Source organism: Mauremys reevesii, linkage group 21 (assembly GCF_016161935.1).
Source record: "Mauremys reevesii isolate NIE-2019 linkage group 21, ASM1616193v1, whole genome shotgun sequence".
Classification (NCBI taxonomy): domain Eukaryota; kingdom Metazoa; phylum Chordata; order Testudines; family Geoemydidae; genus Mauremys; species Mauremys reevesii.
Window position 1 is genome coordinate 20,128,451 of NC_052643.1, and position 17,905 is coordinate 20,146,355.

Consider the following 17,905-nt stretch of genomic DNA (forward strand, 5'->3'; position numbering starts at 1 on the left):
TCATCTGGGTATCTCTCACAATGAATTCTCTGTCCTTGCAGGGCCTCAGGTTCTGGTGCACATCGGCCCCTCCTATTCTTTATCTGTGGCATGTAACACTTTAATTTCCTGTGTGCTATAATATTTTGGTTGGTGAATTGAATTTGAGAGTGGTGGGTGGTATTGATGGCCTGTGATATATAGATCACACTAATGCCACAAGGGGCCGGCAGATCATCTGAACTCTTGAATTTGTGACTCTATGGGCTGGTCTACACTCCCACAATAAATCGATCTAACTTATGCAACTTCAGTTATGTGAATAATGTAACTGAAGTCGATGTAGTTAGGTCCACTTACAGTGGTGGCTATGCTGTGTTGTGTTGACGGGAGAATGTCTCCCATCTACTTCCCTATGCTTCTCAGGGAGGTGGAGTACACAAATCATTGGGAGAGTGCTCTCCCATCAATTTTTAGCATGTCTTTACCAGACCCGCTAACTTGACACTCTCTGCATTGATTGCAGCAGTGCTGATCTACTGGTAAGTGTACACATGCCCTATGAAGCAGACATGACTGTATAAAAATGAATGAATGGTACAGAGATGTTAGATGAAGGAGTTTGTTTTCTGTTTCCTAACACAATGGGACATTATTTTCATGTAATGTGGCAAATTCAAAATTGATAAAAGGAAATACTTTTTCACAATTAGACTATGGAACTCACTGACACAGGAAATTGCTGAAGCCAAGAATTTTGTGATATTCAAAGAGGACCTGGGCATTCATATGGATAACAAGAATATCCAATATCATAATATTACAAACATTTGAAAGGTACATTAAGCCTCATGCATCAAGATTTAAGGAAGTCTCCAACTATAAGAGATCAGGATGAGACTTAATTTGGTTGTGGTGGGTAGATTTCTTTTCACATCTGCCTAATGCTGAGTAGTTTTACTTGACTTACTGAGATGTATATTCATCACTTCCCTGCTGACCAAACTACCAGTGGAAATATAATATTTATACTCCAGAAAGCATGCTGGGTACTCTCATCTGGAGCTTAGCATCTCCAGGTAATTAAAAATCCGATTTACTGGTGAACTGGGATATTCACAAATAGAATGGCTATTAATCCTTTTCTGAAATGGGCATATTGTGTATTGTAAAATGAGCCACCGTGCAGTGTCTAGACAGTCTCCATACCAAAACTGGCCTATTACAGTATCTCTCTTCCATTTGCTTTCAGAATATGAATATTGCTAAAATACTGCATTATGTTCCCCACCTGCTTTGGCTTTATACTGCATAACTGATGAAAAATCAGATGCTTAGACACCTATATCTTTCTCTCTCTCACACACACACAACACTCAAGCTATGTCTACGCTATCAATTTTTGTCGACAAAAGTGATGGTGACACCCAAAAGACAACATAATAAAAATCAGAATCTCATGTTTACACTTGCTCCTTCTGTTGGCAGATTGTGTTCACAGTGCGGGTACCATCATTGACAGTGTGAGCATTGCACTGTGGGTACCTATCCCACAGGCCAGCTTGACACACCTTCTGTTCAGGGCCGCCCAGAGGATTCTGGGGGCCTGGGGTCTTCGGCGGTGGGGGGCCCTGCTTCGGCGGTAAGTCGGCGGCGGGGGGTCCTTCCGTTCTGGGACCCGCTGCCAAAGTGCCCCAAAGACCCACGGCAGGGACCCCTCTCCGCCGAATTACCGCCGAAGCGGGACCCGCCGCCGAAGTGCAGCCCCCACCGTGGGTCTTCGGGGCACTTTGGCGGCGGGTCCCGGAACTGAAGGACCCTCCCACCGCCGAATTACCGCCGAAGACCTGGCTGCACTCCAGCGGCGGGTCCCGCGTCGGCGGGAATTCGGCAGCGGGGGGGGGGTCCTTCTGTCCCGGCGAGGAAGCACCCCCCCCCCCGCCAGCGAAGACCGGGAGTGAAGAAGCTCCGGGGGCCCAGGCCCCGCGAGAGTTTTCCGGGGCCCCCGGAGCGAGTGAAGGACCCCGCTCCAGGGGCCCCGAAAAACTCTTGGGGGGCCCCTGCTGGGCCTGGGGCCTGGGGCAAATTGCCCCACTGCCCCCCCCCCCGGGGCGGCCCTGCTTCTGTTGCTAAGTGTTGTGAAAAGGCGGAGCGGATGGCAGTGCATCTTGGGACCTGGCTAAATGTCCCGTGATGCATTGTTTTGTGTCCCAGCAGTCCATGGACTTCCAGCTTTCTTTCACAGCATTTTTGCAACAGCCATTCTCTGCTGTGCACCCTGGCATCTTTGTGGGGAAGGATGGTTCCTGCACTGCTCTCCTATGCTCTGATAACTGTCATTAAGACATAGCAGATGGCAGTGCAATTAATCATGAAGTTCCTAACTAAAGAAGACTCCCAGTTGCTTGACATGCTGTGTGATATGGATAGGAGCAACTTTAGGTTGCTTTTGGCATTCATGGAACAGCTGCAGATGGTGGATCGTCACTTTGGGGCTGGGGAAATAAGCCCTCTTGGTAAGAAGCACATGGCAATAGCTGTGTGGAAGCTTGCAATGCCAGACTGCTACGGGTCGGTCGTGAATCTATTTGAAGTGGGGAAGCCCACGGTTGGGGCTGCATTAATGCAAATATGTAGGGCAATAAATTGCATCCTCCTGCTACAAAGGACTGTGACTCTGGGAAATGTGTGTGTGTGTGAAATAATGGATGGCTTTGCAGAAATGGGGCTCTCTAACTGTGCAGGGGTGATAGATGGCACACACATTCCAATTTTGGCACCAGATCACCTTGCAACAGAGTACATAATAGGAAGGGACACTTCTCCATGGTGTTGCAGGTGCTTGTGGATCACCGAGGGCATTTTACTGACATCAATGTGGGGTGGTCTGGGAAGGTGCATGATGCACACGTCTTCAAGAACACCAGAAAGCTGCAAGTGGGGACTTTCTTTCCAGACCAGAAGATTACAGGGGGGCATGTTGAAATGTTCATAGTGATCCTGGGAGACCTGGCGTATCTCTTACAGCTGTGGCTCATGAAACCTTACATGGGACACCTGGACAGCAGTAAGGAGCAGTTCAACAACAGGCTCAGTAGGTGCAGGATGACAGTTGAATGTGTCTTTGGCAGATTAAAGGTGCGCTGGCGATATCTTTATGGCAGGCTAGACCTTAATGAGGATAATATTCCTATAGTCATAGCCGCGTGCTGTATGTTGCATAATCTCTGCAAAGCTAAAAAATGAAAGGTTTGCTCAGGGGTGGAGTGCTGAGGCAGACTGCTTGGCCGCTGATTTTGAGCAGCCAGCTATCAGGGCTGCCAGAGAAGCCCAGAGGGGGCGCATTTTGAATCAGAGGTTTTGAGGCAGCACTTTGACAATGAGCACCTGTAATGTATATCTCGGACAGAGGTGCTAGTTTTCCTAGGACGCAATGGTGTCGTTTTGGGCCTAATGTTCCTGTAAGACTCTGATGATAATGTGTGTGTATTGGTAGTGCCTGCAATCTCAATTTGTAGGGGGAAAAAATAAAGGTGATTCACCATTAAAGAACTTTGCTTTTATTGAACAAGAAACAGCATGCACAAACACCCAGATGCCTGATGGGAAAGGTGGAATCAGGGAAGGAGAGACTTTCACAGCAGTCTGTAGGTCCAGCTATGGTGAAAGTTGTCCAAGGGGATGAAGTGAAGGGGAAACCAAGAACTCCCGGAAAGTGGAAAGGAATGTGTGGGCGGAGTTTAGGGGGGTGCATGTAAAAGAGTTCTGAATGTGCTGCAGGGGAGGTCGGCATTGGATCCGCTCCGTCTGTGGCACTATTAAGGACTTCAGCATCTGCATTTGCTCCTCCATTATTTTAATCATCCTCTCAGTTGCCTTCTTAACAAATGCTTAATTCTCTTTTATGTCCTGCCGTTTGGCTTCTGAGCACTCATTACATTCCTTTTTTTTTCTGCACTGGGGACTGCAGTACCTCCCAAACATGCCTTCCTTGCTGCATTTCGGGCGCTTTCTTATCTGGCAGGGATGCTCTGCCAGGATTTGTGGGGTGTTCCTGAAGGCCACATCTGGTGAAGCACAGGGGACAATGCACAGAAGCGGGATTGTTAAATTCACGCACAGCATTGTAACACTTCAGTTAAATACACGTTTTGCAACATTGCAATCACTTTCTCACTGACCCTAGTCAGGCACACATCTCTGCAAACACCAAAGCATCGGTGAGTGTTAGTGGGGGGATTACTCCAACGGGGGGGGGGGGGGAGAGCATACACACTCTGCAAGGGTCATGGTGCAGCATTCTACAGAAAAAAACGGAACATTCTCCCATGCTTTTCCACAGCCGGGGGTCATTCTAGCAAATATCTCACTGCTAAGAGTAAGCAGAGACACAAGGGCAAGTTCTCCACCAACAGCAATAACACGGACCAGAAATGGGAGACTTGTTTGAAGGCTGTGTGCCTAGGATGAGTTGCATGCTGGGGCCCGGTGTTACTAGTAAGTCATACAACACTTGCACAAAAGACACAACAACAATTCTTAAAAGGAAAGAGGTAGCAACCTGTATAGAACTGGGAAGGAGGAGCACAGGTTGCAGGAGAGAAGAGTTTGTAAGCGGCACCAAGAAGTCAGTCTGTTTCCACATGGTATGAATGCTAGCCGTAGCTGCAGCCTCTCTTTAAATAGTTATCTCTGTAAGCAGTCAGTTTAGTTTTAGAAATATGGAATCCTTGTGTTATTACTCAGTATGCAATACATGAAACACTAGTGACTGTTCTGGCCTGTGCTGACTCATCTGAGGTAAAATGCCAGCCCCTCCTCAACCTCTAGAAAGCAATTGTTGAGGAAAACATGCCAAACTTGTCCTGGCTCCTGTGCAGGCACTTGGGTTCTGGGCAGGGCCGGCTCCAAGTTTTTTGCTGCCCCAAGCAAAAAAAATTTCTGGTGCCCTGCCCCAACTCCACCCCTTCCCCAAATCCCCAGCCCCCCTTCCTCCCCCGGGTGTGCTACATTTCCCCTCCTGCCCCTGCCCCGGGTGTGCGGCACGCTTGGGGGAGGAGGCGGAGGTGAGATGGGGGGGGCGGTTCCTCTGCCCCCCCCGGGTTACTTCCTGCGGCCCTCCCCATGCCCCCCACTGCCTCAGCTCACCTCCACTCTGCCTGCTCTGCTTCTCCCCCTTCCTCCCTCCCAGGCTTGCCGCAAACCAGCTGATTCGCGTGGCAAGCCTGAGAGGGAGGGGGGAGAAGTGGCGCAGCCGCGCGCTCGGGGGAGCAGGCAGCAGCGGAGCAGAGGTGAGCTTGGGGGCGGGGGGGGAGCGGTTCCTCTTCCTCCCCTGCCCCCGGTTACTTCCTGCGGCCCTCCCCGCACCGCCTCAGCTCACCTCCGCTCAGGGCCAGCTCCTGGCTTTTTGCGCCCCAAGCACATGCTTGGAGCGCTGGTGCCTAGAGCCGGTTCTGGGCAGCCAGAGCCCGCTGCATTGCATTAGATTGGTGTCCAGTTGGCTAGGCTTTGCTTCAGTGCAGTCATTCGACTTCCATGCAATTGCTTGATGTCCACGAAGTGACCCCCATTTAGCTTCATTCAGCATCTGAGGGTGAGCACCCTTTATTTCCCACTGAGAGAAAAACTGAGATGGTCAGCAGACTAATTGGAACACAAGATCTAGACGAGGATTAACCGATCAGCCCCTTCAAGTATTGACTACATAGGCAAAGTTTGGGAATTGCTGCATGTAAATTAGTCCCTAGAGGGCACTAGCAGACTCCAGTAAATGCGATGGGAGCATACTGCCATACAGTGTTTTCTGTAAGTACTACAGTGTTCAAGGAAAGCTTGTTCTTTAATTCATATCCAGTTCCATAACCACTCTGAAGATCTCACATAAGGGAAATCCAACTTAATTTACTGTCTGTTTTGCTTTAGCACGAAGGGCACAAAAGGACAGTTCTCTCTCGAAGCAGCACATCTTCTAGGCTGATGTTCCCTGTGAGCTTTTGGAGGGAGAAGCTCTGAACAAATCAACCAAGCAAAGATCTAATGTTTGACACTTTGGTGCAGTGTGGCACCATGAGTGGGTGGCTTGAGGAGTTGATGCATAAAGACGTGGGAATGTACAAGGCAGGCTGTGGAGCTCTCTGAGGTAGAGAGTGTCAAATTATTATGATACCCAAAAAGTGTATAGGGGACAGACATGATCTTTGTCCTACAGAGTTTGCAATCTAAATAGTAGACATGCCAAATCAAGTAGAGGTGATAAATAGTATGGAGGGAATGTGGTGAGGAAGGACAAGGGTCACAGCCATACAATTACATGAACAGTACAAGCATGGACCTATCATTGTTTCAGTTCTTTATAATGAATACAAAGAACAGCACGGTATAGATGTAAGGTAGTGTCTGTTAACTCATCTGTCAAGGCATCTCAGAAGGTGAGTTCTTGGGAAGGCTTTTAATGAGGAGAGGTGGAAGACTGGAGCTGGTGACAATATTGCAAATGGCAGGAGATTTAGCAACCTCTAAAATAGCAGTGGTGTCTTAAATCCATAGAGGTTTTTTTGTTTTAAGGCCAAAAGGGACTACTGTATTGCAATCATCTACTCTGATCTCCCATATAACACAGGCCAGATAATCTCTCTCAGTGGTTCCTGTATCCAGCCCATTAACTTCAGGTTGATCTTGAGCATATAGTTTTAGAAAGACATTCAATCTTGATTTAAAAACTTCAAGAGTCAGAGACTCCATTGCACCCTTGATAAACTGTTCCAGGGGTTAATTACCCTCACTGTTAAAGATTTATGGCTCATTTTCAGTATGAATTTGTCTAGTTTCCAGACATTGGCTTTTGTTGGCTAGATTAAAGAGATCGCTGTCAGATGTCTTATAGCCTGTAAGCCAGTCCTCTCAGATCACCTAACTGAATATGAAGTATGTCACAGAGAGGTGGTACCCCATGTGGCTGTAGGCAGGGGCGGTGTGATACGGCACAGGGAGCTGAGTTCACAGAATTGGTTAGTGAAGTGTGGCACGGAGCAGGAAAGTGGTACCACACATGGTAGTGGGTTTTTGAGAAGCAGTATGGTAGGTGGAGGAAAGATGTAGTACTGCACAGGGTGAAACATGTCAGATTGAGGTGCTGACTGGCCACATGGGGCATGACTATGTGTGGGAGCTCATGCAGTTTACCTAAGCCCAAACATTTTAAAACAGAAGTGGAATCTCGATTAATAGCCTATTAAACAAAGAAACCTATAGGAAGTACTGTCCCTACCCCGTTTCTAACATAGAAATAAGAAACCACCAGATTCCTGGGCCTAATTATCTCCTTCAAAACCCAGCATTCCCCTGTATTTCTGACTCAGTGCAATATGCATTTCTGCTCAGATTATCATCTATATCCTATTATAGGATGGGATGCAATAGCACTTGATTTAATTGCAGGGCTCAGACTGCTCCCTCCTCTCCTATACACCAGTCATCAGGAAAAACCTGAAAGTCCACGTCTCCTGTGTTTAACTTTGTCTCGTCCATTAGTAAAGAGCGTCTTTATGATAGATGATGCAGGGGATGTTGGTCCTTCCCTGTCCCAAAGTGTGCGGTGACAAGAGAGAGTAGCCATAAAGCACAGAGATGTCTATCTGCCATCTCTAACAATTACTTCTCTCTTAGAGACAGGCAGATGTGGCATGTGGCCGCTTTGTGAAGACGTCGCTGTCAACTGGCCATAAACCCAATGTAACTGGACACATGAGGATCATCACCTCAGTGCAAGTGCTCTCCAGTTGATGGAGATAGCACAGTGGTTCCTATGTGACCCTTCTCCCTGCTTCTGGCACAGAGGGCCACAGATTAGGTAGAGGAGCTTGCATGGGATACCCTTAGGCCCAGCTCATCATGGACTATGGTTTGGCCCCTAAGGTCCTTCAGCAGCTAGATTCAGAGAAGAGGAGACTAGCACAGAGCTGGTTCAGGTTTGGGGAAGCACAAGTGAGCAATGGGCCACCTTTCTATCACTCCTGGATTTTGGCTGGACCCAAGGATCTGGCTCAAACTCTTTTTAGTGAGAGATGCTTCACAGGAAAGCCTTCTACCAGGACAGTCAGTGGAAATCATGTCAGCAAATTCTCCTAAGATGACTGTATCCGTTACATTTGTTGGGTTCATCTTATTTAATGCTGAATACAGTTGGGAGATGTTTAACTTTCAGATTGTCTGTCTGAAATCTGGACACAGAAACCATTTGGCCTAATGAGGGAGTGTTAACTGCAGACTCTTAGATTAATAAATAAACTGATATCAAGGTTTCTGTTTTCATGCATCTCTCCTTCCTCGTCCCATCCACCTACTGGAGAGAGCAGAAAATCTCTCCCAGGCATCCTAATGTTCTTCTATGGAAAGATCCTTCAGTAACGATGCCAATCTGAATTGCACAGAGGGTGGTTGTTGGGAATAGACTGGACACATCACTGCAGATGGTCAGCCTTGCACAGTTCTGGTTTCTGACTGACATCACATGACATCTGATACATTTTAGAATTAAGCTCATAACAATAACCTGTTCGGCCAGTTTTCTTCTTTCCAATGGCTGGATATAAATTGAAGAGCCATCCCATGTGCTTATCTCTAGCTTCAGAGCTCATCAGGAAGGACAAATACGTGCGAAGTCTCCTTGGTCTTTACCACTATGAGACTACAGTTTTTAACCACTTAGATTAATGCACCTTCACCCAGCTACCCTACTTTCTAGGGCAGATTTGAACTACTCTCTCCCCAAAGTGTCTTCCACAGGAGCTCTTCTGAGGGCTTCTCACTTACCTGGCATGTGCTTTGTGTCTATCTTTCCTCCTCTTTCAGAGAGCTCTTCGGCAACAATCTGGCTGCTGTTGAGTGGCAGACAATGGCATCAGGTATCTAATTTTTGCCCCTAAGGATAAAGGTCTGTACATCTGCTCAATGGACACAATGCTGTCAAAATAGGTGTATTTGGTTATAGACTGTCATGAGACCCAGGAGCAAATGGATTGCTAAAGGCATAGATTCCACCCAATAGAGTAAAAATGGCTGATCCGGTGAGACTTCTTTTCTTACAGATACAAGTCTGCATTTAGATAATGGTAGTTTGTTATCTTGTGGGTCTAGGTGAATTGCTGCCCAGGCATGGAGAGAGACATAAATAAGATGTCCATCCCCTCCTAATTCACTGAATAAATCGACGCAAGATCTGGGCCTTGTTAATTACATGTGACTGAGCTGACAGGGTATGAAAACCTGTCCCAGAACCTTCTGCAGGAAGAGCACTTTTTGTAATATTGTTTCTTTATTACTGACTTATTTACTCAATATAATCAAAATTTAATAATCACTCTAAAGATCAAATAGACCCTCCCCACCTTCCTATGCTGAAAACTCAGGCCTGTGATCCTGCTGCAACAGTAGCTTAAAACATAGTGCTTAAAATGAGCAGGAGCTCAATGCAAGCTCCTTCTGCAGAGAGAGGGGAGTCGGACCTTCATTTGGTCAGGTGGAAGAGCTGGAGCAAGGTGGGATTCCAGTTGGGGGCAGACAGAGGAGGTGATGAGTGGACTTCTTGACTATGGCCTGAACAACTGAACATGAACCTCACCTTGTCCCTGTTCAAGAGGATAATAGTTTCCATTACCTTGTTCATAATAGCTCTTCTTATGCAGCCTAGAATCCTTCCGGCACTCACAACTACAACTGAACAGTGCATCTTCATGTTACAGGTACCTGAATGTTATTGACCAAGATGTAGGCAGTTTCCTTTTACTCAGAAGTGTATGTGGTGCCTTAGGATTTTTAAAACCAAAATTCATCACTTTACTTTTCACTTATTTTAAAATCCAGCAGCCACTTCATAGGTTACTACCCTTCTTGAGGACACATCACTTAAGGCATTAGCAAACTTTGCCACCCAACCAGCATCACTTGCTCCAGGCCATAAGTAAACAAATGGAATAACAGTACATACGTGTGCAGGGTTTTATATCTTCAAAGCTTTGCACAAACAGTGCCAAAACAATTTGCATTACAGAGCATTGATTAATTAGGACACTGCAAAGCCATGGCCTCAGCGCTGACCCAGGGTACCAAAGAGTGAATTCTTTCCACTGCAGTTTTACTGTTCACAATGATTTATTGCTTTTGATAGTCTGACCAAATTGGTTGCCTTATGTACACACCTGTGGTCCATACTAAGGTGACCAATCTCAATGTTTATGCAGTTGTTTTTCAGGCTGCAATATACTCTATACACTGCTTCACAGAAGTTCAGAGGAGAATTTCAGCCACTAACAGAAATAAACAAAAGTGTTCAAACATGTATTCAGGGCCACTGGGGGGCAAGTGGGGCAATTTGCTCCAGGCCCCCACGAGAATATAGTATTCTCTAGTATTGCAACTTTTTTTTTATGGACGGGGGCCCTGAAATTTCTTTGCCCTAGGCCTCCTGAATCCTCTGGGTGGCTCTGCATGTATTTCCTTTCCCCTGACTCCCTTTCTAATAGGTCCCTATACCTAGGTCAGCATGAGATTGTTCTCATGTCTGAGCCACTTTCTGCTCTCCCCAATAAAACTCTGTCTAGAATCCAGAGTGGAGCATGTGAGTAGATAGTGTTTTTCTCTAGGGATTGAGTGCATTTTCTTAGAAAAAAGTAATGGTACAGTATTTTCTGTCAAGTAAATATTTGCCAAAGCTCTTGAGTAAGAGGACTGGAACAGATTACCTGGGGTTATGAGTTCACTGTTGGTTAACTGCTAGCTAATGTAAACAAACAATGCACAAATATCATCTATCCATTGTTTGATAAACACTTATGTGCTGATTTTGATGCTTGAATGTACTAACCAATTTCCCTGATCAGAACCATGAACTTTAGATGCAAAATGAGGACGATCTTGCAGGTGCTATTATTAATCTCAGGAACTAAAATCAGCCTGCTGGATGAGTGAAATTGTTTTTGTGTGGAGAGACTCCACGGGTGTGTAATCAGTTTCTTGGTAGAATTTTCTGTTCTTTAGGAGTCTGTGAAATTATACCTCCAAATCTGGCTTGGTTCAGTATTGACTGAAAATCATTACCTCCCTGACAGTGGTTTGGTCTCTTACAGTTTGATCCTATTTGCACAGACACTACCACTGCAATCATCAACCTCGGCAGTCTTAGCGCAGAGGTCAAAGACAGAATAGGCCATGGAATCCCTTCTCTAAATTGTCCCTCCAGTCAGGGTGGAGGCACATCAGTGAGACAGGTTAGAAGGGGATGTATGGCTGCAATCCTTGGATGTGTAAATGGGGGAGTAGGAATTGGGAGGTGATTCTACCTCTATATGATGCATTGGTGAGGCCGACACTGCAATGCTGCATACAGTTCTGGTCTCTACCTTTTTAAAAAATGTTTGGAAAAATAATTGTCCATTCTCTGCACCCTAATGATTCACGAGCTGGAAAAATGCCTTACAATGGGAAACCTAAAGAGCTCAATATGTTTAGAATAACAAAAAGATCAAGATCATGGTGTAGAAGTACAGTCAAAGGGAGGAAAATACCCAGTACTAAAGGCTCTTTAATCTACTGGAGAAAAGCATAACAAGAATCAATGGTTTAGAAGTTAAAGCCAGACAAATTCGTGCCTTATTTCTAATTTGAGTTTTTAACAGTGAGTGTGATTTAAACATTTGGAACAAATTACTAATGGAAGTGGCAAATTCCCCCATCTCTTGATGTCAAGTCAAGATTGCATGCCTTTAAGAAAGATATGCTTTAGTCGCATAATAGTTATTAGACTCAATACAGGGATAACTTGGTGAAATTATATGGCTTTTGTTATACAGGTAGTCAGACTAGATGATCTAATGGCCTCTTCTAGCCTTAAAATCTATGAATGGTTTACCTGAACTAAACCCTTTTGACTGCTCTGCTCTCTCTCGAGAGAAAGGTAGGATAGCGCTAAGGAACTCTCAGTAAGTACGGGGGAATTACACCCAGCCCAGTTGCACAACCGTATCCAATTTAACCCCCTGCTGAGAAGGGTAAAAAAAATCTAGTAGTCTCTTAATCAGAGGGAAGTAATGTTTGGTTCCAACTGGTTTCCTCAAAGGGCTAAGAGGGTCTTAGATTCCAAAACCTCTGTATGTAATGGCCAAGATGCTGAATGACATTCAGGAATTGTTTGCGCCAACCTCTACTTATTTTGGGATAATGGAGGTGTCTTGGGTTCTAAATACTTGATCCAGATGCTTCTGAATTATGAGGTTCTGGCTGCTCAGATACTATTGAGGAATCTTGTGATAACTCATAGTAGCTAGCATTTCTTTCCCAAAACTAACAGATATACAGTCACATTTTAATGTGATTGTACAGCATTTACATTTGCTAATTTCATAGCAATTGTAAACAAATATGTGTGGTGTGGTGGTGGTGGTTGTTTTTTTGTTTTGTTTTTTTTTGCTGAGACTATCCAGTAATTCTGCTGGGAACATTGATAATCTGCACTACTATAAGGACCAAATGCCTGTCGCATCAGAATCAATGGCAATACTCTCAGTGACTTCAAAGGGACCAGAATATGACCTTAAATAATTTCCTTTACGGCTGTAAACTTACTTCAAGGTTATAAATGTAATTGGTAATTATACCTTTATATAGATTTAGGAGAAATGGTAGAAGTTTTTACTAATATAATAGTGGAGTGTCCTTGTTTGGTAAAGGCATTTTTAAGAGCGTTAAGGTGTATATCCCAGACTTTTTCCTCAGAGCATATTCTGTGGTATCTGAGTGCCTGGCTATAGATAACAGATTTCTTGGTGTTTGAGGTGGTTATAGGATCTGAGAAGATAGGTGGGCTAATGTGTGGGTTTCTTGTATATAGTGGGTTCCATTGTTTGAAGGAAATTAATGTTACTTGATTCTCCTCCAGAGAAGTAGATCACATCATGGAACCGGCCACACACATACCCTGAGAGAACTTATATCAATATGGAAATAAAACCTCCTCTAAGCATGTACCTGTAGTTGTCACCTACCAACTCACACTTGGAACCTATACAGGGTATCATTAAATAATTACAACCCCATCTTGAAAGAAATCTTCTAGCCTTCAAACACCTGCTGCCCACCTCACCCGCGCCGTGAGGATGGGAAGGAAGTCGAAATAAGATACGTTGACTTCAGCTATGCTATTCTCGTAGCTGAAGTTGCGTATCTTACATCCCCCGCCCTCCCCCCCCCGCCCAGTGTAGACCAGGCCTAAGACCCAGGGATCCTACATGTGCTCATCACAACATGTGATAACTCATCCAGTGCACTAAAAGCCACACATGAAATGTATTAAAAGCTGGCTAACTGATAGATTCCAAAATGTAACTGTAAACTGGGAATCATCATCAAATGGGTGGATATAAGGAACAGAACTTTATTCTTCTCTGCTGGGTGTTGGCCAATAAAAAGCTGGAAAGGAGACTAGGTAAAAGAAACCATCTTGAACAAAGACTTTATCTGGCTAGATCAATTTTTTTTAAAACTTTTATTTGCTTATAAGCATCTCTACTGTTCACTTTTATTTGCTCACATAATCCATACTCCTTTGTTTATATAAAGTAAAACATGTTTATTAAGAAATTCAGTGCCATGTTTGAAGGGAAGGGTGTTTTCACCCCAGTTAAACTAATGAGCTGTGATATACTGACTGTTTTAAGAGAGCAGCCAACTTAGTATATTCTGTGTATCCGCTGTGTACATTGCAAAGAAACTTCTCTGAGATGCTTGTGGGCTGGAGTTCTCTGTTACTTGTCAAGCAAGGTTTGGGCGGGGAGAGCCTTGAGGAGTTTGCTGGTGAGGAAGACAGGTTGGTGTAACAGTGAGCTGACATCTAATCTGATCTCCAGCAAAACTTGCTCTTGCTGAGTCAGAGAAGTAACACGGTGGCTCACAGCTCTGGGTATCCCAGCAGTGTGTTACACCTGGATATACACATCGCTAAGATTAAGATTTTGGCACAGGGACTTTTATTAAAATTCATGTGCAGGATGTTGGCAATAAACTATAAATCACAGAAGCCCCAGCCCTGATGCCTGAGGTTGACTGCCAGAGCCCTACTGCTGTGTGGAAGTGGGGAAGGACGGACCTGTCTGACCAACCTGGAAGTCATGGAGGTCTGTTAAAATCATGGAATCCATGACAAAATCATATCCTTACACATGGCACTTGAACTCAATGTAATGGAAAACAATTTAGTACTGTGTCTTTCAAGGGGATCCAGCTATGTACCTATAGGTATTGCTAGCTTATGGTTTGGTGGCTAGACCACAAGAGGATTTTATTCTGCACTTTTTTGTCTGCTTGATCTTATGCAGGTGGTGGTTTCTGTTTAATCATTATAAAGGTATTTTTTCATCAGCCCCTGTGTACCATTCAGGAAGTCAGTGCTGGCCCAACGTGCAGGAAACATGGAGTTGTCAGAATAAACATACCACTGACAGTGTAATTGATTTAGAAGAAAAGCTCCCATGGACCTGGTTTAAGTTTGGAAGCTGTTTCATACATTTCCAAAGACTGTTCAGGGATTGATCTGTGTAGTGCAGCTAACAATCCCACACCATGCAATACAAAAGGATCACGTTTTAACTGAATCACAGAAAATGTACAATCCTTAGGGGACAGGTCTCATCTGGATCCCAAAGTTGTGGAGCAGTCTGTCTCTGTTATTTATGCCCATCCCTGTTGTATCTCAGTGCCTCATGTCTATTAATTAACGTCTCATACCACTCCTGTGAAATAGTGCTATTGCCCCATTTTACAGATCAGGAACAGGTACAGAGCGGTCAGTGACTTGTTTGAAATCACACAAAAAAAAAAAAGGAAGAGAAGGGAACTGAATTTCAGATCAAGGACTGGGGGGGGGGGGGAAAGCCTTACAGTGACAGACTTAAGAGCTCAATCTGTGTAGTTTATCAAAGTGTGATTACCGTGTAGAAGTATCTTCACAGGGAGGAAATGTTGGATACTAATGGGCCTTTTTAACTGAGCAGAGAAAGACATAACAAGAACCAATGGCTAGACATTCAAGCCAGACTAATTCAAATTAGGTATAAAGCACACATTTTAACAGTGAGCATGATTAACTATTGGAACAAACTACCAAGGAAAGAGGTAGTTTTGTCTTCGGATTCAGGTTGGATGTCTTTCTGGAAGGTGCTTTAGCCAAGCAAATTACAAAGCTCAATGCAGGGGCTATTGGTGAAATTCTATGGCCTGTGATATACAGAAGGTCAAACTAGATGATCTAATGGTCCCTTCTGGCCTTAAAATCTGTGACTCTTCTATATCCCAGTCCAGTGCCTTAATCACAAGAGTTTCCTTTCAGGGGTTAAGTTTCATCTGGATCTCTGGGGAATTCTAGCCATAAGGTCTAAGTTGATCTGGATCTCTGATTTATAGCTTTAAGGGGGAGGGGCATTTCAGATGGAGCCCTGGGGGGTTGGACATAAAGAACCTACATACTGTGATGACAGGGATTTTAGACAGACATCCGCTTTCTAATGAAACACTGATTATTACATAGTAAAACGGCATCTGAAACCAAGACCATTTATATATAATTCTGAAATATATAATCCCCTCTCTAAGTCTCTTTAGGGCTAAATTTCACCTGGGGTATGTGTTGCTTAATTACAATTCTCTAAGCAGTGTTTAAAGAAAATATTTCTAAATTCTAAACTCTAGAGCAGGGGTCGGCAACCTTTCAGAAATGGTGTGCCGAGTCTTCATTTGTTCATTCTAATTTAAGGTTTTGCGTGCCAGTAATACATTTTAACGTATTTAGAAGGTATCTTTCTATAAGTCTGTAATATATAACTAAACTATTGTTGTATGTAAAGTAAATAAGGTTTTAAAAATGTTTAAGAAGCTTCATTTAAAATTAAATTAAAATGCAGAGCCCCCCGGACCAGTGGCCGGGACCCAGTCAGAGTGAGTGCCACTGAAAATCAGCTCGCGTGCTGCCTTCGGCATGCGTGCCATAGGTTGCCTACCCCTGCTCTAGAGTGTGGGGGTAGGTGCTGCTATCAGTGACATTCTGCAACATTATTCAATTAAGAGGCTACTTTCAGAACAAATTTATTTTTAGTAAATATAGCCTGTGGTATGTAGAGTAGCTTCTAGCTGAGATATTCTATTCTTTATTTGTTCAGTGCTCTAGGCAGGGGATGGATGATACCACATAATTTAATCACTGTAAATCTGTGCAAGTATGAGCAGCTTAATAAATTGCTGCAGCAATAATTGGTCTACAAGCAGCATATTAAGTGGTATTGGTGACACTTCTCTCTAGGCCATTACTGAGTTGGTGTCCCAACATATGCTGCTTGAGATGATCTTTCAGACAGGCATAAAACCAAGGATCTGGCCACTTATTTAAAAATTCCATGGCATTTTCAGCAAGATTAGGAGTCTTAGCCGAGCCCTGGTGTGGTGGCCAAGTGCCCATTTGGGTAATTGCATTCTGCCTTCCTAAAGTCCCCCCAACAATTTCTGTCATAAATAGCATTCTTTCCACCCTGTCGTAAACTTGTTTGATAGTTAGTTATGTTAAATGGCTACCCTGTTCTATCCCAGAGGAAGCAATTTTTCAGCAATGGGTGAAGTTATTCATGTGTGTGTTTAATATAAAAAATATAGTTTTACAAAGCAGTTTGGAGCCCTTCCAAATCTTCTTCTTAGCATATGCGCAACATACCTCAGGTTGCATGTGACCATGAGTCATCACCAAATTTAGCCCACTGGTTGGATCATTTGCTTCCCTGGCTTGGGCCAGGTACTGATGGGGAGTGTGACATGAATGCTGATCCATGCCTCTCCTTCACCATCCTCCAAATGAAAAGTACTGTTAATTTAGGTGTGACAGGATGCATCACAGTCAGGTAGGGGACTGATACTGGCATCTCAAGAAGCCCAAGTAACATACATTTGTGCTTTTCAGAGCCCAGTTAAAAAAGCACGCGATCTTCCCACCCGGTGTTGCCAACTCTTGCAACTCTGAGTCTCTCAATATTTGTCACTTTTCTTAAAGCCTCAGCTCCAGGAATTGTGTGAATGCATAACTATGTCAGCTTTCATTCAATAATAATAATAATAATAATAAAGGTTTCTAACCATCCTGGTCTGGAGAAAAGTTTGAAAATGTCACCACAGTGCACAGTTCCAAAACCAGTTGGTAAATAAAAAGAACCCACAATGTATTTTTTTTAATGTCATGATTTTTTTAAAGCCATTCTCTAGAATTTTGAGAGTCTGACTCATGATTTTTTGGACACTCTTTTTGGTTTGACAAATATCGAAACTAAGATGTCCTGCAAGGCTCCCTCAGCCTGATTTCTAAACCAAGTAAACTAAAATAGGCTGAGTTGGTGCAGATAATGAGACCAATTTCTTGGTGCCTTCATCTCCTTCCTGCCTGTCTCACCACAAAGAATACTACAATACTTCATCTAAGTCGGCCCCTCTTAGAAATCTTGTCTGAGCATCATGCCCATTTGACACACGTGCATAGCCACCTGACTTCCTACAGTCATGACATTGTTAGGTAAGAAATGTGCCCACTCCAGCTCTTTGGGCATTTTAATTACGTCAAAGGTGCACAGCAGTGGTGGGTTCAGATGGGCAGTATGATTTTTTTTTATTAAAGTTAATGTAAAAAGTATATAATATACAGGTTAAGGAAATAGTGTCTATACATCTGGGTATAGTGCTTAAATTATCCAAAAGTACAAAGTTTGGTTTAAAAGTCATACAATAAATTTATTAATCTAAATTTGGATTATTGCTGATTATGTACTATATTTAACTATACAGTTTAGATCAGGGGTCGGCAGCCTTTCAGAAGTGCTGGGCCAAGTCTTCATTTATTCACTCTAAT

The 17,905-nt window shown here is 43.9% G+C and overlaps 2 long non-coding RNA genes across 5 annotated transcripts in view; one reads left to right on the forward strand and one right to left on the reverse strand.

Moving 5' to 3' along the window:
• The window catches only part of LOC120387647, a 114,645-nt gene that overhangs the window by 25,237 nt on the left and 71,503 nt on the right, over positions 1–17,905 (forward strand). The window lies entirely within an intron of this gene.
• Positions 3,629–17,905, reverse strand: part of LOC120387648 — a 44,244-nt gene continuing 29,967 nt past the window's right edge. The window contains exons 2-3 of the long non-coding RNA XR_005590282.1: positions 4,541–4,671; positions 3,629–4,046 (exon numbers count right to left, since the gene is read on the reverse strand). This is a non-coding gene — a long non-coding RNA (uncharacterized LOC120387648). The remainder of the gene's footprint in view (positions 4,047–4,540; positions 4,672–17,905) is intronic.